This window comes from Hyla sarda, chromosome 3 (genome assembly GCF_029499605.1).
Source record: "Hyla sarda isolate aHylSar1 chromosome 3, aHylSar1.hap1, whole genome shotgun sequence".
Classification (NCBI taxonomy): Eukaryota; Metazoa; Chordata; class Amphibia; order Anura; family Hylidae; genus Hyla; species Hyla sarda.
In genome coordinates, this window is record NC_079191.1 from 178162279 (window position 1) to 178189034 (window position 26756).

General features: G+C 43.5%; 1 protein-coding gene and 1 long non-coding RNA gene across 2 annotated transcripts in view; one reads left to right on the forward strand and one right to left on the reverse strand.

Annotated features, from left to right (window-relative positions):
* Positions 1–17948: 17948 nt before the first annotated feature.
* Positions 17949–26425, reverse strand: LOC130361922 (uncharacterized). The gene is made up of 3 exons (XR_008891203.1): positions 26276–26425; positions 22241–22379; positions 17949–18067 (listed from the first exon to the last, which is right to left on the reverse strand). It is a non-coding gene; the product is annotated as an uncharacterized LOC130361922 (long non-coding RNA).
* AP2M1 (adaptor related protein complex 2 subunit mu 1) overlaps positions 26375–26756 on the forward strand; it is a gene marked incomplete in the record, with an annotated part of 35696 nt that continues 35314 nt past the window's right edge. The window contains 1 exon segment of the mRNA XM_056565612.1: positions 26375–26509.

The following is a 26756-nucleotide window of genomic DNA, read 5'->3' on the forward strand; positions in this document are numbered from 1 at the left end:
GCTGCAGTCGGCAGGGACGGCGGGTATGGATTATCCATACCCCGGTTATCCCGACGGAGATTAACATCCCTTGTCACATTCAGGACATCCCTGTGTCCCGAAATATCTTTTCAGGACACAAGGTTGTCCGGTTACCTTTCTGCGGCCCCACGTTAACTTTAAAAAGGCGGGCCGCGGGGAGGTAGCGCAAGTAGGGATGTCACTGACGTCCCGTGTGTGCGCCCATAGCAACAGCAGAGCTGAGCAGCGAGGACGCGCGGGCATGGTAAGTTACCAGCACGTCATTTTCGGTGCTTCGACTACCGCTCCTGCGTTGCCGAGACCTACTGCTTTGGCCTATAGGCCATAGCAGTAGATCGTGACCCTGACCGGAGGAGCGGTGGTCGGAGCACTGAAGTAGGGCATTACACAGAGATACAGCCTCCAGCCATACACTGTATATGGCTGAAGGCTCTATGTTTGTGGGGAAACTATACTGCCAACCTAATGTGGGGGAACTACAACCTAAAGTGAGGGAAACTATACTGCCAACCTAATGTGGGGGAACTATACTGCCAACCTAATGTGAGGAAAACTATACTGCCAACCTAATGTGGGGGAACTACAACCTAATGTGGGGGAACTATACTGCCAACCTAATGTGGGGGAACTACAACCTAAAGTGAGGGAAACTATACTGCCAACCTAATGTGGGGGAACTACAACCTAATGTGGGGGAACTATTACTGCTAACCTAATGTGGGGAGGGGGGAGAAGTACAACCTAATGTGGGGGAACTACAACCTAATGTGGGGGGAACTATACTGCCACCCTAATGTGGGGGAACTATGCTGACAACCTAATGTGGGGAAACAATACTGCCAGCCTAATGTGGGGGGAACTATGGTAAGGTACCGTATCGCGGTCTTAGTCGACTCCTCGACTGAGTCGGTCAGAATGTCTTCCTGATCGGCTGTTCTGCCCAACCTAGTCAGGCGAGCCGTATGGCTTAAAAATTGGCAGGGGGATTCTACTTCAAAGAGTAAACTTGGTGGTATTCCTTTCTAAGGTAACACTGTGTTTGGCCCAGTTTTAGATAAGATTCTGGAACAAGCTGTGGACAGGAAAAAGGTCTTACCTGAAGAAACATCTACCAAACAAAAATAATTTTGTTCCTTTTTTTTCTAAAACAAGCAGTATAAGGGAAGGGGAAAAACAGGTAGATGGAGTTAACCAAAGGGAGGTAAGAGCAGAGAACTCTTCTTCTAAAAAAAAACAATGACTGTCTTCAGGTGGGGGGAAGACCCACTCAATTTTGTCGCCAGTGGGCGAACTTTTCAAAAAATCAGTTTATTCTGAACTCTCTGGAGTTCGACTTCAGAATCGAGTTTGCCTTCCTTCCTCCTCAATGAGATCGCATCACAGATCTAGGATCAAAAAATGCAAACATGAGGCTCAGCTCAGTTATAAAAGATCTGTTATTCCGGTTCCTCAGCAAGAACAAGGCCTAGGACGCTATTCCAACCTATTCCTAGTTCCAAAGCCTAATGGTTCCTTCTGGACCTTAGTAAATTTTAAGTGTCTAAACAAATATATTACATACAAAAAGTTCAAAATGGAAATGTTGAAGTCTGCCATTCCACTACTCCAGAAAGCTGCCTCGATGGGGACTATCGACGCTTACTTCCATATTCCTATCTGAGCCACTCCAGAAATAAACTTGGTTTGCAGTCCAATTAAACAAAAAAGTATTTCATTACCAATTCAAAGCTCTACCATTTGGAATATCCTCGGCACTGAGGGTATTTACAAAAGTTATGGTGAAGGTAGTAGCCTCCCTTAGACTAGAGGGGATCACCATCGTTCCCTACCTAGACAACCTTTTGATCACTGCCAATTCTTATCACCTGCTATCTCTGCATGTCCAGCAGACAGTGTCAAGCCTGCAAGACTTGGGCTGGATAATAAATTTCCAGAAGTCGGGTCTCTCTCCCTATGAATTCAGAGGTACAAAAAATCTTTCTGGAAAAAGCATCCTCCATTCAGCAGAAGATAAAAAAGGTGATGCAAAACAAATTTGTTACCTTGAGGGAAGTCATGTCCCTGCTAGTGTCCATGACTTCCTGTATACCAGCCATACCCTGGTGTCAGTCATTCCAAAACTCTTATCTTTCTCTAATCATGAGAGCTCTAATGAAGGTGAGACTAGGAAGAGGAAAATTCATCTTCATAGCTATGATGTGGCCGAAGAGAGGCTGGTTCAGTCTTGTAAAAGAACTTGCCATAGTGGAGCACATTCTTCTTACTCAGAGGGATGTTCTATTGTGCCAGGGCCCTCTTTTCCACAACGATCTAAAGAATCTCCAGCTGGCAGCCTGGCTATTGTGAGGCTTGTGCTAGAACAAAAGGGTCTTTCTAAAAAGGTGGTCGACACTCCTAAAAAAAAAAAAAAAAAAAGTAAAAAGGATTCTACATGCTCCCTTTATCTTAAACAATGGAAGAAATGTTTTTCCGGGTGTGGCTTCTCTCCTCTGGATCTTCTTATGCCAGATATTCCTAGAATATTAGATTTTCTGCAGGAGGGGTTTGATCTAGGTTTAGCTCTGTGACACTAAAGGTTCAGGTGGCAGCCCTTGGCTGTGTTTTTTTTTTTATGCAGCATTGCTGAACACAAATGGGTCAAAAGGATTTTTTTCAGTAGTATCCAGAATAAGACCGAAAATATCTAATCTTACTTCCCCTTGGAATTTGAATATTGTATTATCATCTCTGACTAAAAGTCCTTTTGAGTCTTTGTCAGAATCAGCTATCAGGTTCTTTACCTGGAAAACTGTTTTTCTAGTGGCAATAACATCTGCCAGAAGAGTAAGTGAAATCCAAGCCTTGTATATTGACTATGCTTACCTTACTGTACTCGAAGATAAGATTATTCTAAAGCATAATCCTGCCTTTCTCCCAAAAGCTGTATCCAATTTTCATAGGTCTCAAGACATAATTCTTCCCTCTTTCTGTGCCAGTTCCAAAAACAGAAAGGAGGAAGATTTTCATAAACTGGATGTCAGGAGAGCGGTCTTACACTATCTGGAGACTACTAAAACCAGGAGGAAAGATTCTAACCTGTTCAATAGCAAGGACCAAATAGGGGGAAGAAGGCATAAAAAAACTCAATTTCCAGATGGCTTATGTCGGCAATCAGTCATTCCTATACTGCCGCGGGTCAAGATGTTCCGGTAGGCATCAAAGCTCATTCCACTAGGGCTGTTTGTTGTAGAGAGGCCGAAGCTCTTTAGGCCCAGGAGACAGATCTGCAGAACAGCAACATGGTCTTCTTTGCAAACTTTCTTCAAGCATTATAAGCTGGATGTGGCCTCTTCTCAGGACCTTGGGTTTGGCTGAAAGGTGCTGCAGGCCGTGGTCCCTCCCTAAATCTACGCTTATCTGGTATGTCTTATGTGGTGCAGTCGTGAGTGGACGACCTGAAAAGTCGGAATTATATCTTACTGATAATTCTGTTTTCATGAGTCCATCACAACAGTACCTATTTATTCCCATCCTTATTATTTATATGTAAATGTATATTTAATAACTGCTCTCTTAGTAATTTATAAACACTGAGGGAATATGGAGGGAGAGGCCTTTTTAACATCTCTTGTGCTTCCTGTTCCTATGCAGATAGGGGGCAGTCTCTCGTGGTGCTTTCGTGGTGGACTCTGTAAAATATAATTCCGACTTTTTAAAATCTGCATTATGTTATTTATGCGTTTACACATGCAAGCACATAGTGGCCTATATTTATCAATCTGCCTGGAGCCCTAATTGTCTATTTTTTTTAAAACTACACTGGGTGATAATTGATCGCCCAACATGGGAGCCCTTTTAGACACCCATTTTGTAATATCCTAGAAAGAACTTCATCCTGTCTTAAAAAATGTAAATGTCTCAATACAACATTATTAATACAGTTAAAGTATGAAGAATATGTCAGGGCAAGAGTGGGTCTATCAGTAAATTCTCTGCTCCTAGGTTTGGGGTTGACAAACATGCTCCGATTTTTATCGGCTCTAGTTAGTATGTGGGATCAGTAACCTATTTTGTAGGCTGCGCATCAGATTATTAGCCTATGTATTATATACCTCCAAGTCAGTGCAGTTCCTTTTCAATCGGGTAAGCTCTCCCACTGGTATGGCCCGAGTAGTATGAGGGGGATAATTGCTGTTGGCCCTCAATAGCATGTTCCCTGACATGGGCCCTTTGTTCCCTATTGGACAAATTGTCAGTTACTTGGCTGTCCAGAGTAGGAGCAAATCCCCATAGCAAACCTGTCCTGCTCTGGACAGTTTCTGACACGAACAAAGGTGTCAGTAGAGAGCACTGTGGTCAGACAGAAAAGAAATTCAAAAAGAAAAAACTTCCTTTGTAGTATACAGCAGCTGATAAGTACTGGAAGGATTAAGATTTTTTTACTTTCTGGCACCAGCTGATTTAAAAAAAATCGTTTTCCTCCAAAGTACCCCTTTAACGCGTCCAGGACACGGCATACAGGTACGCCCTCACGTCCTGGGACTTAGGGACTGAGGGCATACTTGTACACCCTGGTCCCATTAACTGGCATGAGCGAGTTAACGCCGGGCACTGCCGTTCGGACAGATACCCTGCATTAACCCTTTAGATGCCCCAATCAAAGTTGATTGCCGCATCTAAAATGCAGGGTTAACTGTGTCTGTAGCTCAGTGGAGCTGATCGGGACATCCGCAGCGATATTGTGGATCCCGGGAGGGCCCTTACCTGCCTCCTCGCCATCCGATAGGTCTGCTGCTCCTAGCCTGCTATGCAGGCTGGAGCAGCAGAGCACTGATCACACATATCTATGCTATGGGATGGGATAGCATTGATCAGTATATGCAATCAAAAATTGCATGTTATAGCCCCTATGGGAACAAAAAAAAATTTTTTTTTTAAATAGTTTGAATCACCCCCCTTTTCCCATTTTTTTATGTAATAAAAAAAATAAAAATAATCATGTGGAACCGTTGAGTGCGTAAATGTCCGAATTATTAAAATATAAGGTAAGCTAAACCCACATGTACATGTAAAAAATACCAAAGTCCAAAATTGTGCATTTTTGGTCACCTTATATACTTTAAAGAAAATTAATAAAAAGCAATCAAAAAGGGGTCAGAAGATGACGATTTTAAACATACTAATTTTGGTTCATGTAGTTATAATTTTTTTAAAGTAGTAAAATAAAATAAAACCTACATAAATTGGGTATCCCTGTAACTGTATGGACCTACAGAATAAAGATAAGGTGTCATTTTTACCGAAAAGTGCATTGCGTAGAAACGGAAGCTCTAAAAAAAAGTTGCTCTAAATTTCACCCCACAAATAAGTTTTTTTGTTTGTTTCGCCACAGATTGTTATAAAATAAATGATGTCATTACAAAGTACAATTGGTGATGCACACAACAAGCCCTTTTATGGGTCTGTAGGGGCAAAATTGAACGCGTTATGATTTTTAGAAGGGGAGGAAGAAAAAACAAGTGTGCAAAAACAAAAATTGTTTTAAGTCCTTAAGGTGAAAATGAAAAATGTGTCCCAAAAATCTGTCAAATGCCTGTGGGGTGTTAATACTCACTACACCCCTTGCTACATTACTTGAAGGGCGTAGTTTCCAAAATGGGCTCACATGAGGGGATTCGGTTCTGGCATCATAGGGGCTTTATAAACACAGCAAAAAACGATTTTAGCCAAATTCGCTCTCCAAAAAACAAATGTAGCTCCTTCCCTTTTGAGCCCTGCCTTTAGCCCGAAGAGCATTTTATGTCCAGATATGGGGTATTGGGTTACAAATTTGGGGGGACTTTTTTGTAATCAAATTTTTCATGGCCCATGATAACGAAAATTTGTCAGGCCCCTGTGGGATATAAATCCTTACTGTATCCTTTATGACATTCCCTGAGAGGTGTAGTTTCCAAAATGGAGTGACATGTGGGGGGGGGGTTTCTGCTGTTCTGGCACCATGGGGGACATGGCCCCCAAAAACAATTTCAGCCAAATTCGCTCTCCAAAAACCAAATGGCGCTCCATCCCTTCTAAGCCCTGCCTGCAGAGCATTTTATGTCCAGATATGGGGTATTTCCATAATTGGGAGAAATTGGGTTACAAATTTTGGGGGACTTTTTCTCCTTTTACCCCTTGTAAAAATGAAAAATGTGGGGCTACAACATGTTAGTGTAAAAAATGTTGATCTTGACTTTTCGCCTCCACTTTGCTGCTATTCCCGTGAAACACCTAAAGGGTTAACAAACTTTCTGAATGTAATTTTGAATACTTTGAGGGGTGCAGGTTTTATAACGGGGTCAATTATGGGGGATTTTTTTTAACATGAAGGTCACTCAAATCCACTTAAAACTGAACTGGTCCCTGAAAATTTCAGATTTTGAAAATTGCTGCTAAACTTTGAAGCCCTCTAATGTCTTTAAAAAATTAAAACATGTCAACTTTATCATGGCAACATAAAGTAGACATATTGTATATGCGAATCAATATAACATTTATATGGCATGTCTATTTTCCTTTACAAGCAGAGTGTTTCAAATTTTAAAAAATGCTAAATTTTTCAAGTTTTCATGACATTTTTGAATTTTTTACAAATAAATGATGCAAGACTTGACAAAAATTTACAACTATCATAAAGTAGAATGTAACGAAAAACCAAACTCAGAACAAAACCTGACTAAACTGTATCAAAACGTGTGTACAAATTTTTATCTGTATACGGTTTGAAAAATGATGGCCGGTTGTATCAGTTTTTTAAGAAAAAAATGTATACATTTTATCTTTTCACTCCATTATGAATAAAGTTTCACTTGTTTGATTGAAATTCCAAGAAAATAAACTGTGGAAAGTCAAAAACCATAAGGTGAAAACCCGATGTAACCGTACGCACATACAGCTCTGTACGGTTCCCATTGACTCCCATGAAAAAAAAAAAACACATATACGGTTTAATACGGTTTTCCACCCGGACCAAAAATTGTGGTAGGCCACGGTTTTCTGTCCAGAAAAAAAAAAAGGAAAAAACCATATGGTTTGAGACAACTGTATACATTATGGTGCATACGGTTTTGAATGGGAAGTCTATGGGCACAGTTTTCTGTACGGTTGCATACGTTTTTTGTTTTTTTTATGAAACCGTATGCCGAAACCTTATCGCTAAATCGTGGTGTGAACCCACCCTATGATAGGTAAAAGCATCTCAGAATTATTAATGGATAAAGTGTCACAATGTCATTTACAAAAAATGGTCCTTAAATGGGTACTGTCAGATGCAAAAACTTTTTATATGTTGTTCATTCATGGCTTTGTCCAAGCTGAAGCACAGTCATGGACAAAGTCCAGTAAGTAAGAGTGGGCTACCACTTCTCTGTGCTCTCTCCTGTCATAGTACTCCTGTTCTCTCTCCTGTCGTCTGATAGTACTCCTCTGTGCTCTCTCCTGTCTGATAGCACTCCTCCTCTGTGCTCTCTCCTGTCTGATAGCACTCCTCCTCTGTGCTCTCTTCTGTCTGATAGCACTCCTGTGCTCTCTCCTGTTCTATCACACCTAACAGACACAGAGGAGTCTTATCAGACAGGAGAGAGCACAAAGTGTTAGCCCACCCTCACTTACTGGACTTTGCCCATGCATGTGCTTCAGCTTGGATGAAGCCATGATTTTATAAGCAAGGAGTTTTATAAAAAGTAAATAACATGTTCTTAAGTACCGTATATACTCGAGTATAAGCCGATGGCGAAAAATTTTCTGACGCAGCGCAAACTCCTAGCGGTAAACTCACTGTAAACCTGCGCCAGTGTGAATGTACCCTAAAAACACTACACTACACGAACACATAAAGGGTAAAACACTACATATACACCCCCTTACACTCCCCCCCCCCCCCCCTCCCTCCAATAAAAATAAAAAACATTGTACGGCAGTGTTTCCAAAACGGAGCCTCCAGCTGTTGCAAACAACAACTCCCAGCATTTCCGGACAGCCACTGAGTGTCCAGGCATGCTGGGAGTTTAGCAACAGCTGGAGGCACCATGAATCACTGGCGTAGAATACCCCTATGTCCACCCCTATGCAATCCCTAATTTAGTCCTCAAATGCGCATGTCTCTCACTTGGGAACCCTGTCGTATTTCAAGGAAACAGTTTAGGGCCACATATGGGGTATCTCCGTACTCGGGAGAAATTACACTACAAATTTTGGGGTCTTTTTCTCCTTATAAATTATATTATAATTTTTTTTTACACTAACATGCTGGTGTTGCTCCATACTTTTTTATTTTCACAAGAGGTAAAAGGAAACAAAATTTGTAACGCAATTTCTCCTGAGTACGGACATACCCCATATGTCGGCGTAAAATGCTCTGAGGGCGCACAACAAGGCTCAGGAGTGAGAGCGTACTATGTACATTTGAGGCCTAAATTGGTGATTTGCACAGGGGTGGCTGATTTTACAGCGGTTCTGACATAAATGCACAAAAATAAATACCCACATGTGATGCCATTTTGGAAACTACACCCCTCACGGAATGTAACAAGGGGTACAGTGAGCATTTACCCCTTCCCCCCCCCCCCCCCCCCACAGGGGTCTGACAGATTTTTGGAACAGTGGTCTGTGAAAATGAAAAATGTAATTTTTAATTTGCACAGCCCACTGTTCCAACGATCTGTCAAATGCCAGTGGGGTGTAAATACTCACTGCACCCCTTATTAAATTCCGTGAGGGGTGTAGTTTCCAAAATGGGGTAACATGTGGTGGGGTCCACTGTTCTGGCACCACAAGGGGCTTTGTAAATGCACAAGGCCCCCGACTTCTATTCCAACCAAATTCTCTCTCCATAATCTCAATGGCGCTCCTTCTCTTCTGAGCATTGTAGTTCACCAGCAGAGCACTTGAAGTCCACACATGGGGTATTTCCATACTCAGAATAAATGGGATTACAAGTTTTGGGGGGCATTTTCTCCTATTAACTCTTGTAGAAATGTAAAATTTTGGGGAAAACCGCATTTTTGTGAAAAAAATTAATTTACACGTCCAACTTTCACGAAAAGTCGTCAAACACTTGTGGGGTGTTAACGCTCACTGTACCCCTTGTTACGTTCCCTGAGGGGTGTAGTTTCCAAAATAGTATGCCTTATGGGGGTTTTCTTGCTGTTCTGGCACAATAGGGGCTTCCTAAATGTGACATGCCCCCCAAAAACCATTTCAGAAAAACTCACTCTCCAAAATCCCATTGTTGCTCCTTCCGTTCTGAGCCCGCCGAACACTTGACATACACATATGAGGTATTTCCTTACTCAAGAGAAATTGGGTTACAAATTTTAGGAAGATTTTTCTCCTTTTACCCCTTGTAAAAATTCAAAAACTGGGTCTATAAGAACATGCCAGTGTAAAAAAATGAAGATTTTGAATTTTCTGCTTCACTTTGCTGCTATTCCTGTGAAACACCTAAAGCATTAACACACTTACTGAATGTCATTTTAAATACTTTGAGGGGTGCAGTTTTTATAATGGGGAAATTTGTGGGGTATTTCTAATATGAAGGCCCCTCAAATCCACTTTAAAACTGAACTGGTCCCTGAAAAATTCTGATTTTGAAAAATTGCTGCTATACTTTGAAGCCCTCTGATGTCTTCTGATGCAATCATAAAGTAGACATATTGTACATGTGAATCAATATAACATTTATTGGGGATGTCTATTTTCCTTATAAGCAGAGAGTTTCAAAGTAAAAAAAAAAGCAACATTTTCATCAAATTTGGGAATTTTTCACCAAGAAATGATGCAAGTATCGACAAAATTTTACCACTAACATAAAGTAGAATATGTCACGAAAAAACTATCTCGGAATCAGAGTGAAAAGTAAAAGCATCCCAGAGTTATTAATGCTTAAAGTGACAGTGGTCAGATTTGCAAAAACGGCCTGCATCCTTAAGGTGAAAATGAGCTCCGTCCTTAAGGGGTTAAAGGAAATCTGTCAGTACATTCACCCACACTAACGAGCAGTACTTGCTTGTAGTGCGGATGACACTGATTAAAACTATACCTTTTTGTGTCCGGATCCGTTGCTGCATTCGGGAGATATCTTTATTTTACTGAATATGCAAATGAGAAGTCTGGGGCATGGGCGGAGCTACAATCCTGGCCTCTGGCACAGTGACATCAGCGCTATTCAGTGCTAGGCCGGCTTATTAATATTTACTTCATTCCCTGCTCTTTTTTAGTGCCTACTGCACAATGCAAAACTACAACTCTCAGCATGCCCAGACAGGCAGGCATGCTGGAAGTTGTAGTTTTACGGAAGAGTTATGGTTATTAGAAGGGAAGTAAGGCGCAGCTCGCGAGGAAGGACGTATGTAGCGTGAACTCCGTGCTAGCCGCGGCCTTACAGCCACCTTTAGCGCTCTAATTGGGCTCCACAGCACGGGAATTGTCCCTACCGATAGCGGAATATGCCCCGCTCAAAGCACACTGGGAAAAATAAATCTACCCAATGGCTGTCGCAGTCTATCCCAGACATATTCCGGGCTTCATCTCGCTCCAAGATGGCGGCCTCACGCGGCAGCTCCCCGACATAGCATTCGGAGGAGGAGGAGTCTCAGGACGGAGCGGACTTTACCCCTGCTTCTATGTTTAAACACATTAAGCATATGTTCAGGCTTTCAAAGGCAGTTACTGACCTTGCGGATACTGAAACCAGGGTGGATGACCTTGCAGAGGCCTTGGACGTAGACCGCCAGGAGATTGCGGACCACTCCTCCCAGCTGCAGGCCCTCGAGCTGAAACTCGAGGACCTAGAAATCTACAAATCCGGGGCTTGCCGGAGGATATGTTGGAGTTAACAAAGACGCCACTGTTTTCTGAACTGGCTCCTCAGCTTGAACCTGAGCTCCTCCGCTTTGACAGGATCCACAGGGCCTTTGCTAGGCCTAAGAACCCGGACCTGCCTCAGGACGTTCTACTGAAGCTCCACTACCCCGAGGTGAGAGATGTATTGCTCCAAGCTGCTAGAAATATGCCTGCTTTACCAGGGGTACCCCCGTCAGTCCATATGTATACTGATTTGGAGTATTAGTTTATATTATGTGATATGGTTAAATTGATTTCTCATAATGTGCGGGGTTTTAATTCCCCCACCAAGAGGCGTAAGGCCTTTGTAGACTATTTAAAACACCATCCGAATGTAGTGTGTGTACAAGAGACACATTTCACGCAGTCCTCTAAACCTTCTTTTTTTCACCGCTCATATACTAGATTCTACTGTTCATCGTACCAGACTAAATGTAGGGGGGTTATGATATTGCTAAATGATTCCTTTCCTTTCTCGGTACAGCAGGAACACTTGGATGAGGAGGGCCGTTACATTATTTTGATCGGTACTCTCTACGACAGGGTATTATGCCTGTTAAACACCTATGCCCCTACTGATAGCCCTTTGAATTTTTTTGGGTCCATTTGCACGAAAATTGGGGCCCTGACGTATGACAACTTGATTTGGGCTGGTGACTTTAACATGATATATGATAACAAGATGGATAGATCAAGCTTGGCCCCGTGTCGTAGGTCGGGGTCTCAACAGAGATGGCTGCAGCATCTTTTGGTGGACCACGCACTGGCAGATACGTGGCGGGAACATAATGGACCCATTAGGGGTTATTCTTATTTCTCTCCTGCGCACCGCCATTACACTAGAATAGATTGGGTTCTCACCTCAACGAACACGTTGTCTTTTCTTCTTTATGCCCGCCATATTCCATCAGTGTGGTCTGATCATGATATAGTCTGTACGGCTTTTCACTTTCAGCCTAAATCTGCTCATCCCTTTAAGTGGAGGTTGAACGAGGCCTTTCGGACTATGCCAAGAGTACGACAGCAACTGGATGAGGATCTAAAATCGTACTTTGACGCGAATGCCACTTCGGATGTTACTCCGCAATGGACTTGGTTGGCCCACAAGTCTTTTATTTGTGGGCGTATCATCTCCCTGGCCTGCGGTATTAAAAGGGACCGCACGAGCACCCAGGTGGCACTGGAGTCAAAGCTACAACATCTGGTGTCTGCTCATCAGCAAGACCCCAGTTTGCATTAAATCATGCTATCAGGGAGACTCGGGTACAGCTGGATGCGCTCTTGTCCTGTAGGGTGGAAAGGGCAATTAGATGGACGCAATCTACATACTATAAGTTTGCCAATAAACCTGACCACTTGTTGGCGGCAATGCTACGTAAGACTGCAACGTTTAATAAAGTACATAGTTTAAGGTTGCGTCCCGGTTTTCATACTTCTCATCCGGATAAAATATACACTGCATTTCATACATATTACTCACGCCTATATGAGCCCCCTTCTTCTCCCTCTTCTTCTTCTGCTTCTCCTCCTTCCCCCTCACTTGCATCTTTTCTCTCATCTGTATCTTTGCCTTCTCTATCCCCTGACGCCAGGGAGGCACTAGGCTCGCCATTCACTATTGAGGAGGTTCAGGAAGCAATATCTAGGCTGAAACGGGAAATCACCAGGACCTGATGGGCTGTCTGCTGCATACTACAAGAAGTTTGCTGTGCAGCTGGCGCCCCATTTGCTCCGGTATTTCAATTATCTTAGCTCGGCCCATAGCTTGCCATCTGAGTTTTTAGACGCATTAATCACAGTGCTTCCCAAGCCCAATCGGGATCTGTTGTCGGTTACGAATTATAGACCCATATCGCTAATCAACGTGGATGCCAAAATGTTGGCCTCTATTTTGGTGGCGAGACTGAACAGATACTTACCTGGCCTGGTCCATCAAGACCAGGTTGGGTTTGTTCCTGGCCGTCAGGCTCCAGATAATATTCGGAAGGTCCTGGATCAGATTCACCTAGCAGATGCTACAAATACTCCGTTAGTTGTCCTAGCACTCGATATAGAGAAGGCTTTTGATAGCCTATCTTGGCCTTATCTATTTGCGGTGCTCTCTACATTTGGGGTCCCGGCCTTCTTTATGCAGATCTTGACCCGACTGTACTCGAACCCGACTGCACACCTGAAGCTTCCTTCTTCTTCCCCACAAGCTATTCATATAGGGCGAGGCACGCGGCAGGGTTGTCCCTTGTCGCCTGCTCTATTTGCATTAGCGATGGAGCCGCTGGCTCAGTTGATTAGAGAACACCCTGATATTTCGGGTATTCCTCAACGTACAAAGTTAATTTATTTGCTGACGACCTCCTACTTACATTGACGAACCCCTTAGTCTCGCTCCCCAATCTTTTTCAACTACTGGATTATTTTGCTGTGCAGTCGGGTTTGACGGTCAATGTTACTAAGTCCGAAGTCCTGTATTGTAATGTTCCCATTCCAGTCCAACGCTCTATATCACAGTCTTTTAACTTTAAGGACTCCACTGAAGGGTTGCCTTATTTAGGGATTAAATTAACTTCTTCCCTCAAGACCCTCTATAAAGCTAATTACCAAGGTTGTTCGGGGGAATCAGATCAGACCTCTGCAAGTGGGCCCTCCCATATATTTCTTGGATAGGCAGGGTGAATGTCATCAAGATGGTGGTGTTGCTTAAACTGTTATATCTATTTCGCATGCTCCCTGTGCCTGTGGTGTTGTCAGACCTGAGGGCACTGCAGAAGGAAGTCTTTGAGTATATATGGGCCTCCAAGAAACCACGTATCTCTAGATCCCTGATGCACTATAATAAGAAGGTAGGGGAACTGTCTATGCCGAATTTTGTTAAATACTATTATTCTGCTAGGTTGGCCCAATTGGCCTTGATCAATGCTAGAGATGGAGCTCCCCGCTGGACTAGATTAGAAAACTCCTTATCTCCATATTCCTATGAGGCGCTTATGTGGTCTACATACCCGGTGACGAGTTATGTGCCCAGTTCGGCGCAGATAGTTCTATACTCCCTGGCTCTCTGGCGTCAAGTCCGATTTAAATTCTCTTTGCAGTCCTCTCCCACCCCGCTTCTCCCTCTATTGTCTAACCCGCTTTTTACCCCAGGCCTTTCTAGACTATCCTTTCAATGGTGGACGAATATGAAGCTTACTAGACTGCACGACTTTATAGACCATCGCACATACCATACCATCTCCTCTATTGCATCTAAATATGACATGCCACCATCTGAAACATTCAGGGCGCACCAAATCTTCTCCTTTTTAAAATCCCATATGAGCGCAGCGCGGGTTCCTAGCCCGACTGCTTATGAAGCTTTCCTCATTTATAGACCATTGTCAACGGGGTTACTCTCCTTATTGTAATCCCACATGAATGCACCTCCACCAGATCAGAAACTAGGGTTTATGCTAGCATGGGAGAGTGACCTACATATATCTTTAACCATACCCCAATGGAGGGATTGTTGCGAGGCTCAGAGCAAAGGTAGCTGGCAAGTTTCCCTAGTGGAAACGGCGATTAAAGTCCTACATAGAACGTACATGGTCCCATTGCGGCTCCACAAGATCTATCCAGAGGTTTCCCCACTATGTTTTCGTGGATGTGGGCAGCATGGGTCCATGTACCATATATGGTGGTCATGCCCAACGATTGTGGGTTTTTGGACCAGGATAGTAGACATGCTAGCTTCTGTGCTGTCCTCACGTGTCCCTTGCACACGGTCGTTTTGCTTGTTGGGCCACAGACCATCCAGTATTGAGGTATAAGCAATTTAAATTAAATTTGTCTTCATGGCTGCCAGGATATATGTTGTTCACAGTAGAGGAAACCTACTCTGGATTGCTCCAGGGTGGTCGATAGGATTAATCTTATTATGCTTCATGAAAAATTGTCAGCTATAAGGGAGGATGTGGTGGAAAGGTTTACATCTGTGTGGGAACCTTGGTTGTCCTCGTCCTATGGGCCTGATGTACGTCATAGCTTGAGTCTATACTAGGGGGGGTGGGGAGGTAGGGGTTGGCAGGGGTTGGCAGTGCAGGTTGGGGCTCAATCTTTATGCATGGACAGCTGGTCGCCACCGTCTCTGAAGTTTCTTTCGGCTATTATGCATGTGTGCTACACTATTTTTTTTTCTATGGAAATTAACACCATTGCTGGATGTATATTATCACTTTTACTATGTGCCTTACTTGTATATATGTTGGCCAATGTGGCCCTTGTTACACTCTTATTATATGCAAATTTTTGGCTTTCTGTCTTGCCATATGTTTATCAATAAAAGCTTCATGGTTTGATCATTAGAAGAGAAGTAAGAAAAAAGAAAAGTGCAAAAATGAAAAATCCTATTACCATAAGAAAAAAGCCCAACAAGACCTTTAGGGTCATTTATAAATTTTAAAATGTGAAAATGTGTTTCAAAATGGAGACCATAAATTCTAGTGTAAATCTTCTGACAAAAGACTGCATCATGGCTTCCCTGAATGTTCCTATTCACAAAGACTTTCAAAAATACCTCAGATTGGCAGTGCTCCCAGTTCATACCTATTCAGTTCTGTACCCTACTTTTCAAAACATCTGTGGCCCCGAAGATGTTATCTAAAATTGTGGTAGAGATGGCGGCACAAGAAAAGAAAGGATTTATTTATTCAGTACTTTGGACCACTTCCTGTTGGTGTAGTTGGATTTAAAAAGGTACAATCTTTTCTTGAATATACTTGAAAAGCTTGAGTTGTAAGTCAATTGGGATAAGTCCTCTCCTTGCCCAACACAGCAAAACAAATTTCTGGGTATCCTAGTAAATTCCAATCTGCAGAAATCTTTTCTCACCCAGCAGAAAGTAGAGAAAACTAGGTGTTTAGCAAACAAAAATTCTGGTTGTCCCTACTTATTTATTAGGAAGGGTATGTCCTTCCTATGGCTTTCCACATCGGCCATTCCGGTAGTGCCTTGGGCTCAGTTACACTTTACAAAGTTGCAAATTGAGCTTGAGGAGCCTGGGATGAGTCTCAGACATAAATAGGAAGATCTGTCTATCCCCAGAAGAAGTTGCCTCCTTAAATAGCCACTGTCAGGTTCAAAAACTTTTAATATGTTGTACATCTTGGCAAAACATTAACCTTTCTAATATACTTCATAAGAAAATTTGCCAAGATGTACAACATATAAAGTTTTTGTATCTGAAAGTGCCCATTTAAGTTGCATTTTTTATGGCCACACATCTCCACACAGATAGAAAAACACCAGAAGAAATACCACAAAAAAAAAAAAAAAAAAACACATCTTAAATGGGCACTGTCAGATACAAAAACTTTTAAGAAAAAGCAGTTGCAGTTTTTGTGGTGTTTTTTCAAGCCAAACAAAATGCCAGATTGCTTCCTTTTGGACACGCAGAGTGTGATTCTCCTGCCCTAGGGTCATGTCTCCATCAGACCCATGGGTACTTTCATAATTGCAACATCTACTAACTCAGGGCCTGGTGATTCATCCGGATGCACGCAACATCCATCTAACTGCCTGGCTTTTGAAAGGGTGGAATCCTGTCACATCCAAGATTTATTTCAGGATTTGGAGTAGATATATCTCCACATCCAGTCTATCCAGCTTAGAGTCTAACAAATGGAATATTGCATCTATCCTTGACTTTTTACAGAGGGACTTGGAGAAGAGATTGAAGGCAGCAATGCTAAAGGTTCATGAGTCAACTGTGGGAGCTCTGTTTAGCCAGAAAATAGCAGACTTGGGTAGTGAGGTCCTTCAAACTTGTTAAGAGGCTTCAGCTGAGTAAATCATCAAAACTCTCCCATGGGATATAACTGTGGTCCTGAAGTCTTAATGGAATAGTTTGAACCAATTTTCTCCCTTTCACGAAAGATCCTGGATCAGCAGACTGCCCTTTTAGTTGCCATCACATCAGCACGGAGAGTAGGGGAGCTGTCTACTTTAACTTTCAGATATTTGACAATGGGATAGTACTAAAACCTTAATCCAGTATTCTTACAAAAAGTTGATTCTGCTTTTCATGTTTCACAGGGGGTAGTCCTGCCCTCTTTTTGCAGTGAGCCCACTAATAAAAGAGAGAAGGAATTCCACATGCTGGTTGTCAGGAGGTGTGGCCTAGAATTCATCTATAGGACCAAAGGCATTAGAAAGTCAGATTTTTTTGTGCAGTTTTCTGGTCTAAATATAGGACATAGAATCTCCTGTGGCCCTATCTATCTCTAGGTGAAAGGCAGGCCATATCTTCGGCCTTCCCCTCCCCCTGACTTAAGAGTACGACCTAAGGGTCTATAGTGATAAAAGAAAGTATGTGGAGACAACCAAATGGCTCCCCTGCAACTTTAGCCAAATAAGCTTTCCCCTTTCTTGGCCCAAGAAGATGCAATAAGCATGGGTTAAGATCACACTACGTTCTGGTCCCCTTTTATCATATCCTTTGGCATCCTGACAAAAATGGGATGGTATACTGTTAACAGGAGCAGCGGAACCCATTCACTTCTATGGCCGAACAGAGTCACCCTTAGTTTGGGACGTATCTGCTATTTTAAGTGGACTCATGATGGGGAATGTTGTGCTTTTAAAATAGTAACTCTGTTCTGCAATGGAAGTGAATTGGGTCCGCTGTTCCCATTAACAGCATATATCAGCATCCTGTTTTCAGTGGGATTGCGACAGATACGATTAACGGGCCAGAACGTATGATCGTACCCTAACAGCTCACTCAACCCAAGCTCATTGCATCTTCTTGGGCCAAGTGAGGGGAGGCTCATTTGACCAAATTTGCAGGGGGGACACTTGGTTGTCTCCGCATACTTTCTTTCAACACTATAGACTAAATGCTGGCTCTTCTTCTTTTATGTCTTTTAATACTGCAGGCTGTCATCCCACCCTTTGGTCGTCTCTTGTATTCTCTCTGGCGGTGCTGTTATGATAAGGTAGAAAGCTGGCAATTATGTTTCCTCGTAGTCAAGACAGCACCAGGGCATGTGGGTTAGTACATAGTTATTATAATTTGTTGTCGACTATCCAGTGGAAAGGCTTTTTTTTTTTTTTTTAGTTTTCAGTATCTCTTGAGGCATAGGAGAGAAGGGCTCTTCCTTTTCTACTCTTCCTGTCTCAAGGGAAGGAGTCCATCTCTCTGGTGGTGCTGTTATGACTACGAGGAAATAAAATTACCGGTGAGTAATTACAGACTTTCCTTAGAAGAAACATAACTCTTATTTTTCCATACACAGGGCCATATGTACAACAAAGCAAAAAAAAAAAAAAAAAGGTTTTTGTGGGGGGAAATTGAAAAGAAAAATGTAATTTTGCAGCTTAGGGGGTATTTAATTTCACGCTGGACACTGACATTAACCCTTTATTCTGTGGGTCAATGCAATTAATAGAAACACATCTTAATGTAGATATTGTTTTATTATACTACCGGGTGGGCCATTTGTATGGATACACCTTAATAAAATGGGAATGGTTGGTGATACTAACTTCCTGTTTGTGGTACATTAGTATATGTGAGGGGGAAGATGGGTGGTGACCATGGCAGCCGTTTTGAAGTCGGCCATTTTGAATCCAACTTTTGTTTTTTCAATAGGAAGAGGGTCATGTGACACATCAAACTTATTGGGAATTTCACAAAAAACAATGAAATGCTTGGTTTTAACCTAACTTTATTCTTTCATGAGTTATTTACAAGTTTCTGACCACTTATAAAATGTGTTCAGTGTGCTGCCCATTGTGTTGGATTGTCAATGCAACCCTCTTCTCCCACTCTTCACACACTGATAGCAACACCGCAGGAGAAATGCTAGCACAGGCTTCCAGTATCCGTAGTTTCAGGTGCTGCAGAATGGGCAAAACAAAAATTGGAACAGGACCCTCAGTTTACGCAGAAGATTTCGTTCAGTGATGTGGCAAACTTTTATGTGAATGGTGCAAGCCCCACCTGAGTTGGCTAATATAGGTGCATGGCCTCACAGGTGCTACCCTAATGCTGCCTAGAAGATATTCAAGGTGCATTAACTATGGAGTTTACACACCTCCAAGTATAAAATGTAAACAAACAACAGAAAACGTGGTCTCAAATGGCTGGGGGTGCTCAACCCCAAATGCGGTTGTGCATTTATACTGGGAGAGCAGATCCTGCCCTTGTAGTCCGTTGCTAGGGGCGATCCCCAGCATAAAAATGCATACAATGGAGGATGCCTGCAGCGGACTACAAGTGCCATAATAGAATCTTACACCAGATAGACGGTGTGGATGTGTAACAATTAGAATAATACAATACAGGAATATGGGTGCACTACTGTTGTAGATGTATACAATGACATTGGCTATCCCTCAACACTGATGTTAAAATTGAGACATTCCGAGGTGTCAGGTCCGAGCATTCCTAGATGAACAGTTTCCTGGAAAGTGGATTGGTCGTCGTGGGCAAGTTGAATGGCCCCCAAAGTCTCCCGATCTGACCCCCTTAGACTTTTATCTTTGGGGTCATCTGAAGGCAATTGTCTATGCTGTGAAGATACGAGAGGTGCAGCACCTGAAACTATGGATACTGGAAGCCTGTGCTAGCATTTCTCCAGTGGTGTTGCTATCAGTGTGTGAAGAGTGGGAGAAGAGGATTGCATTGACAATCCAACACAATGGGCAGCACATTGAACACATTTTATAAGTGGTCAGAAACTTGTAAATAACTCATGAAAGAATAAAGTTAAGTTAAAACCAACCATATCATTGTTTTTCTTGTGAAATTCCCAATAAGTTTGATGTGTCACATGACCCTCTTCCTATTGAAAAAACTAAAGTTGGATTCAAAATGGCCAACTTCAAAATGGCCGCCATGGTCACCACCCATCTTGAAAAGTTTCCCCCCCCTCACATATACTAAACAGGAAGTTAATATCACCAACCATTCCCATTTTATTAAGGTGTATCCATATAAATGGCCCACCCTGTACTTAAAAAAAAACAAAAAAAAAACAAAACAATCAGTATGCCTTAAATTGCCCCATGCTGACCCCTACCACATTAGTGTTGATGTGTCCTTTTGGATCACATTTCTTTTTCCCCTGAATAGGCCTTCTCTTCTTTAACCTGTTAAGGATGCATGGCGTACAGGTGCGCCCTTACGTCCCAGTCCTTAAGGATGCAGCCCTGGTCCCGTTACTCTGGTTTAAAGAGTGTGTAAGGACTTACGGCAGTTGGCAGGACACTCTGGAGGTAGTGGATCCACTGGACCTGTGTAGCAGATTACGTGGGCTGTGCCAGGGAGCGGAGTCTAAGGTGCCAATGGTTTTCACCAGAGCCCGCCGCAAAGCAGGATGGTCTTGCTGTGGCAGGCGGCACCCAGGTCGCTACACCTGGCACGACTCAACCACACAGGCGGCTGAGGTGATGCGAGGCACAGGAGCGATAGGCAAGACGTGGTCAGAATAGCAGGACACAGGTGCGTAGACAGGAACGTAGCAGAAGGTCAATAGGCAGGCAGCAAGGTCCGGTCACGGAATGCAAGGGTCTGGAACATGGCAAGGCTAAACAACAAATGCTTTTTCGAAGGCTCTGGGGCAACAAAGATCTGGCAGAGAATGGGGGGAGGTGCAGACACTTAAAGGGGTTCTCCGGTGCTTAGACATCTTATCCCCTATCCAAAGGATAGGGGATAAGATGCTTGATCGCGGGAGTCCCGCTGCTGGGGACCCCCGGGATCTTGCACGCGGCACCCCGTTTATAATCAGTCCCCGGAGCGTGTTCGCTCCGGGTCTGATTACGGACGACCACAAGGCCGGCGGCGTGTGACGTCACACCTCCGCCCCCGTGTGACATTACGCTCCGCCCCTCAATGCAAGCCTACGGGGGGGGGGCGTGATAGCTGTCTGACCAGGGTTCACGAGCTGAGCACGCTTCAAACCCGGTGGGTCCTGAGTGCTATCAGCAGCCAGGACCCAGGGTTAATGTCAGATACCGCCAATTGGGCCGATGCCAAGCATTAACCCTTTAGAAGCAGCAACGAAAGTTGATTGCGGCATCTAAAGCAAAGGAAAAGTATCCTGGCAACTCAGTAGAGCTGATCGAGACCATCACGGTGAAACCGCGATGTCCCGATCAGCTGAGAGGATGGCTCTTAGCTGCCTCCATGCCATCCGATCAGTGGTATGATGCTCCCAGCCAGCCATACAGGCTGTATTATGCTATGGCATAGCATTGAACAGTATATGCAATCAAAAGATTGCATGGTATAGCCCCCTATGGGGGCTAAAAAAAAAAGTTTATAAAAGTGAATTAACTCCTTCCATAATAAAAGTGTGTGTCATCCCCCTTTTCCCATTTTTTTAATAAAATAATGAAAAATAAAAATAATCGTGTGTGGTACCGCTGCATGCGTAAATGTCCGAACTAATAAAATATAAGGTTAGCTAAGCCGAATGATCGATGGCGTACACGTAAAAGAACACCAAAGTGCAAAAATGTGCATTTTTTTGTCACTTTATATACCATAACATTTTTTTTATAAAAAGCAAACAAAAAGTCCCATAAAAACTACAGACCACGGCGCAAAAAATGAGCACTCATATAGCCCCTGAAACCCCTTTTAACCTGTAAACTACCAAGGACATGTATACACATCTCCTGACTCGAGTCCGCACCATACACAGTGGCCCCCAGCTAATTCCAGTAGCTGAGGGCCTCCGATAATAGCAGACATGCCGCGACCGGCTATTACCCTTTTAGATTGTCGTGTTTAAAGGGTCTTTTAAACAGTCCCTGGTGGTCCACTGGGGTGGATCGCCCCTCTGGAGCGCAATCGTGGTAGAGCGATCCACTGCTGAGGTAGGAGGGCTTACCTCTCCTCCTGTGGCTGCTGAGGCTCTGTAATTGATAGAGCCTGGCTGGACCAGGCTTTATCAATCGAGTGCAGAGCACACAGATCAATGTAGTTCTATGGCAGTGTTTCTCAAGCACGGTCCTCAAGACCCCCAACAGATGATGTTTTCAGGATTTCCTAAGTCTTTCACAGGTGATATAATTGTGTTGATGCCTGATTCACTGACCACAATTATATCACCTGTTAAAGACTAAGGAAATCCAGAAAACATGACCTGTTGGGGGAGGCTTGAGAAACACTGTTCTATGGTTTACATTGATCTGTATGAGGAATCTAATGATTCCTTCTAATAGTGTTAAAGAAGTTGAATAAAAGTTAAAAAAAAAAACACCCATTAACTCCTTCCATATTAAAAGTTTAACCCCTTAAGGACTCAGCCCATTTTCACCTTTTTTGCAATTCTGACCACTGTCAATTTATGCATTAATAACTCTGAGATGCTTTTACCTTTTATTCTGATTCCAAGATTGCTTGTTTGCTTTTTCGGGACATACTCTACTTTAACATAGTGGTACATTTTCGTCGTTACTTGCATCTTTTCTTGGTGAAAAATCCCAAAATTTTCTGAAAACTTCGAATTTTTCTGCTTGTAAGGAAAATGGACATAATAAATACATTTATATATTGATTCACACATACAATCTGTACTTTATGTTGGCATCATAAAGTTGACATGGTTTTACTTGAAGACATTTAGAGAGCTTCAAAGCATAGCATATATTTTTAAAATGTTCATGAAAAATTAAAAATCTGAATTTTTCTGGGACTAGTTAAGTTTGAGGTGGATTTGAGGGCCCTTTTCTGTGAGAAATACCCCATAAATGACCCCATTATAGAAACTGCACCCCTCAAAGTATTCAAAATGACATTCAGTAAGTGTGTCAACCCTTTAGGTGTTTCACAGGAATAGCAGCAAAGTGAAGGAGAAATTTCAAGATCTTCATTTTTTACACCCCGCATGTTCTTGTAGAGCCATTTTTGGAATTGTTACAAGGGATAAAGATGTACAGTGGTCTGTGGTCCTCCAGATGTTTGAGGCCACTCGCCGGATCACCGCCGCTGCCCAGATCACTCCACCGCTGCCCAGATCACTCCACCGCTGCAGTTTTCTGACGTTGCCCACCTGGATCGCTGCTGCGCCTGCGCCCGGTAACCGCCGCCACCCGCTTCTCCTACGCTCCCCTGCTCTGCCCAGACACCCATTGGTGGGCAGAGTGGGGAAATTGAACTTTAAACCTCCCCCCCCCCACCCCCGATCTGTTATTGGTCGGTTGCTTCTGTCCGACCAATAGCCCGGATAGGAGAGGTAGCACCCTTGCCACCTCACTGCTATCCCTTCAGGCGTATCGATCCTCCTTATTTTCCAGGTCACCAGAGACCTGTATGACACAGAATCGCCGCAGATCACAGGTCTGAATTGACCGGCTGGCCATTTGCGGCCATGCCGACATGGGGAGTCTCAGGACCCCCCTGGCGTTGATACGGGATGTGTTGGCAGCGGGGACCGCAATTCCCATGGGCGTGCGGGTACGCCCTGAGTTCTTAAGGACCCGGGAACGGGAGCGGACGGGTACACCCTGCATCCTTAAGTGGTTAAATCAACCCCCTTTTCCTAAATTCCATTAAAAAAATATGTAAACATAACAAAAATAAACATATTTGGTATAACCGGCTGCGTAATTGTCCGAACTATTAAAATAAAACATTATTCATCCCGTACATTGAACGGCGTAAATGTTAAAAAAATACCAAACCCCAGAGTCGCTTTTTTTTAAAAATCACATCATACCCAGAAAAAATAAAGTAAAAAGCAATCAAAAAGGCTGATAAATACCGTAATGATACCAATAAAAAAAATTACATATCACAGTGCAAACAATGAGCCCTCATAGAGCCTTGTAAACGAAAAAAAAACAAAAAAAGTTATAGTGGTCAGAAAATTTAACCCCTTAAGGACGCAGCCCTTTTTCACCTTAAGGACATATTCTACTTTATTTTGGTGGTAAATTTTTGGCGTTAATTGCATCCCAAATTTCATGAAAATTTAGAAAATGTTGCATTTTTCTAACTTTGAAGCTCTCTACTTATAAGGAAAATGGATATTCCAAATAAATTTTATATTGATTCACAAATACAATATGTCCACTTTATGTTGGCATCATAAAATGGACATATTTTAACAGGATTTTAACTTGAAAAAATTGGAGGGCTTCAAAGTAGAGCAGCAATTTTCAAAAAATTTCATGAAAATTGTAAAATCTGAAGGGACAGATGTTACAGAACTACAACTCCCAGCATGCCTGGGCAGTCTAGGCATGCTGAGAGTTGTAGTTTGGCAACATCTGGAGGGCTACCGTTTGGGCACCACTGTAACAGTGGTCTCCAAACTGTGACCCTCCAGATGCTGCAAAACTACAACTCCCAGCATGCCCAGACAGCCTTTGGCTGTCTGGGCATGCTGGGAGTTGCAGTTTGGCACCCACTAGGAAGGGCAGCAGTAAATATCGCTTACTGCCCCCTTCCTTCCCCGCCCCCCCCCCTCCCAACCGTCGTTTCCCTACCTCTGCCTGACTCCAGCGACGATCGGTCCACAGGCATCTTCTCCTACAGGTACCGGCCTCCATCTTCTCCCCACGTTCCCCAAGACATCCAGGGGTGGGCAGGACGGGGGATTACCATGGCAACCCACTTTCCTGCGCTGCCATTGGTCAGAATCAGTTCTGACCAATAGTAGGGGATAGGAGGAGATCGCAGCACTGCGACCTTGCTCCTATCCCTCAGATGATCGGGGGTGTCAGACTAGGTTCAGACTACGGAATCTCCGGGCAGAAAATTTCCGCCCGGAGATTCCGAGTTCCGCCTGCGTCGACTGAATTAGTCGGCGCTAGGACCGCGCGGACACTGCAGTCTCCTATAGACTGCTATGTGTTCCGCTAGGATTTCCACCTGAAGAAAGAGCAACCCCTTTCTTCAGGCGGAAATTTTCTAGCAGATTTTTCATCCGGACTTTCCGCTTCACAAATTCCGAATTCCAATTTGTGAACGGAAAACCATTCACTACACTATGCATTATAGTAAGCGGAATTTCTGCCGGAAATTTCAAAGCGAAAATTCCGGCAGAAATTCCGTAGTCTGAACCTAGCCTAGTGTGACCGCAAGGTGAATGGTGTAAAAAAGAAAAAAAAATTGTTAAATTACTTTTTATTTTTTTTATTTCACCTCTGTTCCTTACACAGCCCTGCAGAATATTTAAGGTGGGGTTCACGTGATCTCACTGAATTGCCATTCAGGCACCAGTAGAATAACAAATGCTCTATAGCAGTGGTCTCCAAACTGTGGACCCCCGGATGTCACAAAACTAAAACTCCCAGCATGCCCTGACAGCCAACATCTGGAGGGTCACAATTTGGAGACCAGTTGTCTATAGGTTCAGCACAGGATCTCATTTCAGCCGATTGGATAGATCCAGCTTTGTCACATCCGGTGATCCATCCCAGGACGGCTCAGGGGTCCCTGGACATACGCAAGCCACCGTATCACTTTATAAGGCGGTATTTCCCAACCAGGGTGCCTCCAGCTGTTGCAAAACTACAACTCCCAGCATTCCCAGGCAGCCTTCGGCTGCCTGGGCATGCTGTGAGTTGTAGTTTTGCAACAACTGGAGGCCCCCTGGTTGGGAAACACTGCTATAAGGAATAAGATGTTATTAGAAGGGCTTCTATGACATACATGGCAACATTATGGTTGTGTGTGACGGAGATCCATAAGACCGGCCCACAGACTTCCCCATAGGGTTTGCTACATTCCACACCTCGGAGGTACTTAAAGGGGTACTCTGGTGGAAAACTTTTTATTTTTTATCAACTGGTGCCAGAAAGTTCAACAGATTTGTAAGTTACTTCTATGAAAAAAATCTTAATCCTTCCAGTACTTATTAGCTGCTGAATACTACAGAGGAAATTCTTTTCTTTTTGGAACACAGTGCTCTCTGCTGACATCACGAGCACAGTGCTCTCTGCTGACATCTCTGTCCATTTTAGGAACTGTCCAGAGCAGCATATGTTTTCTATGGGGATTTTCTCCTACTCTGGACAGTTCTTAAAATGGACAGAGATGTCAGCAGAGAGCTCTGTGTTCCAAAAAGAAAAGAATTTCCTCTGTAGTATTCACCAGCTAATAAGTACTGGAAGGATTAAGATTTTTAAATAGAATTAATTTACAAATCTGTTTAACTTTCTGGCACCAGTTGATTTATAAAAAATAAATAAAAAATATTCCACCGGAGTACCCCTTTACTATACTGCAGAACAGTATGTGTTATACACATTGTAGGGCACAAGGTACTACACTGTGAATGAGCCCTTGCCAAGGTCATAGGACAACCATGGTGACATTGGCGCAGGCTTCCTCAATAGCTGCACACACAAAGTCCCCTTATTTACTATATCCTTTTTCTAGACTTTTGGGAAAATCTGTACATACACACACAGAGGTTGCTGCCCTTATACCGTTGACGGCTTGTCACGTGACATGGTCTGATAAGTCAGGTGACACTGAGCTCTCGCTTCTACTGCGCGTGCGCTTACCTCCCCGCCTGGCACGTCTTGAGCTCCGGAGTCAGGAATTTAACGCAGCTGCGCGATGACGTAAGTACTGCGGAAAGGAGGAGGGTCGGCCATCTTCCACTCTCTTCAGAAGCTCTGGGATTGAGAGCAGGTAAAGGGGCAATGACAGGCGGGATCTCCGGGGTTGGCGCTCACACCGTTATTGCTGGTGGGTTATGGTGTGGGCGGGTTTGTGTGGGGTACGGGTGTATGTGTGGGTGACGCCGGTTCATATAGGCTGCCTGTGTATTTATCATCCCGGGGACGGCACATCCTGTCATGTTTATGCGGGGCGTCTCGTACACACTGCAGCGTTACGGGCGCGGCTGTCAGCGGCTCGCAGTTCCCGGGTGTGGTCG